We start from the raw sequence: 2,455 nt of genomic DNA, 5'->3' as shown, positions 1-2,455 counted from the left end.
AAAGAATACAGAAAATAAATTTTAGAGAGTGAAGTCTGTGAACCTGTTTTTTTTTTTTAGATTTAAGATATATTCTGATTGTCAATAAATACTTTGCACATAAATTTATCTATTCCCAAGCTATTGTCAACTCTAATGATGCTTAATTCAAAAAAAGGTGGAGGGATTGATGAAATGAAATTTTGGATTGTAGTTGGGTTAATAATAGACTCTTCACTTTATTTAAAGCTTATAGCCTCAAAAAAAGATTAAGCGTATGTAGAAAAAATTTATTTGAAAAACCCCTTATGTGGATGATAGGATTGTTAATGATTACATCAGATGGATTTAGGTAAAAGGTAATTAATGCAGTGTTAAGAATAATATCAGACTCCTTTCAAAATAGTTTGAGTCGTCCCCATTTGTCCAAGTTAATTTTGTCAAGACTGTAAGCAACACTGGTTTTTATAATGTAATGTTTTGATCTGATTCCATTTAGCCAAAGCAACACAACTTTATTTATAAAGCACATTTCATTAGCAAGTCTTCACAAATTTTTGTGAATTTAAATAAAGGACCATAATAGAAACACAATAAGGGGGATAGTGCATCATGGTGGCATAAAGGTAATTCAATAATCAATTAAAATGAATAACGTGTATAAATACTAATTTTGTTTACCATAAAGAAATACTTTAAAGTTTAAAAATCAAATTTTAGAGTTTTTTTTAGCCAATTTTTCCCATTTCCTCAAAGTGGCACTCAACCAAAATACATTTTTTTTGTAGGTAAACGGTGTAAACTGGACCATTAGAGTGCTATTCTGAATTTACTGTTTTTTTTATTATTATTATTATTTGTAAGGGCGTTAAATGCTGTCTTCTTCAGCTGAATGGTGGTCAATTCTGATTAATTTTCTTTACTTTTCATATGTAAACTAAGGTTATCACAGCTCTGCAGTCAGGCATACAACAATAAACATAATCCCATAGGGATTATTTGGAATCATGAGTATTGATATATATATGAATTACGTCGTCAAGTTGGGTGGAGGTTAGAAGGACCCAAGTGCAGGGACTGAAGCTGAGGTGGTTTTCTTGCAGGTTGGTAAAGCTGGTGACTGAAGCAGAATCCAAACTAACAAAATCCACAAAGTCCAAAAATACTTAAATCCAGAAACTTACATGAAGGGTAAATAAATGATGACAAACCAGCAAACAGTGACTGAGCAGGAGGCGTATATATGGGATATAGAAATAAAGACCAGGCTAATCAGCAGGTTGGGAACAAGTGTGGACAGAGGAGGCTAGAAAGGAGCTAGGGAAAAAGAGACTGGCAACAGAGGGCAAACATGAAATACCTGAGAACTTAAATACAACAAAATATAACTAGAATAACACCAAAATGGAAATAAAACCAATTAAAACTCAAAGATACAACTTAAGCAGCACCAAAACCACAACAATAATACATTCCAAGTTCACTTGAATTATTGTTGCCATGTATCATATTGTTATATTAGGAGGACAGCTACAGGTTAGCATAGGACATTTAGCTTTAGCATAAGGAAAACGTTGTCTTTGGTTCTTGTATAGTAAGCATGTGTGTTAGATATTGGGCATTAAATGGATACATGGCTGTTGAGTGATAGGTTGTCAAAGTACTACCACATGACAAAGTGTTTGAAATCAGAAGTACAGGTTAAGTAGAGCTTAGATGGCTTTATAGTAAGGTTAGGTACAGCGCTTTAAGTGAGAAGGTATCCAATGGTACGCTTCTTATTTTTCATCTTAGAATACTTTTTTCCAGAGTGCACAGCATACCAGGAACTATATCCCCGACCCACCCGCTACTCTCTTCGACCTCTCCAGCATTAACAGCTTGTACATGATTTGTTTGACTATATCAAAAAATGTACTCAAAAGAAACCAATTGCTTTGGTACAAACTATTTGTGTTAGGTAATCATTTTAGATTCAAGGGCATAAATATGTTCCAGTGCGGCAAATATGTTTTTGGTCAATTAACTTTTGGTCAAATAACTTTCAGACTGTTATTTGATGTTCTGTGAACACCGACTAAACAGACGCTGCCAGAATGCTCAGGCAATCAGAACTCAATTACGCTAAAAAAAGCTCTGACACCAAAGACTCAAGAATAATCTGGTCCTGATGACTGGGAGCAAGCAGCTTAAATAGAAGACTTGATCTTTACGGGTCCACCTCAGTGAGTGAGACTTTGGAGAAGAACTTTGTAACCAGGCTGAAGATATCTCCCTTTAATTCTTCTGTCGTAGTATGCCTTTCCACGAGAAGCTTCCTTGATGGCTGCTTCAGAAGCTACTGTGTAGGCCTCCTGCATTCTTCTTTTCCAGCTGCTGATATACTCAATATAGTCAATATGAACCTCATCCTTTCTCATATTGAAGAGCAGGTCAATCGGTCTCTGCCAAGTGACGTCAGTTGTTTACCTCGGGC

Source organism: Cyprinodon variegatus, unplaced genomic scaffold (genome assembly GCF_000732505.1).
Source record: "Cyprinodon variegatus isolate N-32 unplaced genomic scaffold, C_variegatus-1.0 Scaffold65, whole genome shotgun sequence".
NCBI classification, from domain to species: Eukaryota; Metazoa; Chordata; class Actinopteri; order Cyprinodontiformes; family Cyprinodontidae; genus Cyprinodon; species Cyprinodon variegatus.
The sequence above is the reverse complement of the archived record's forward strand: the minus strand, read 5'-3'. Positions refer to the sequence as shown.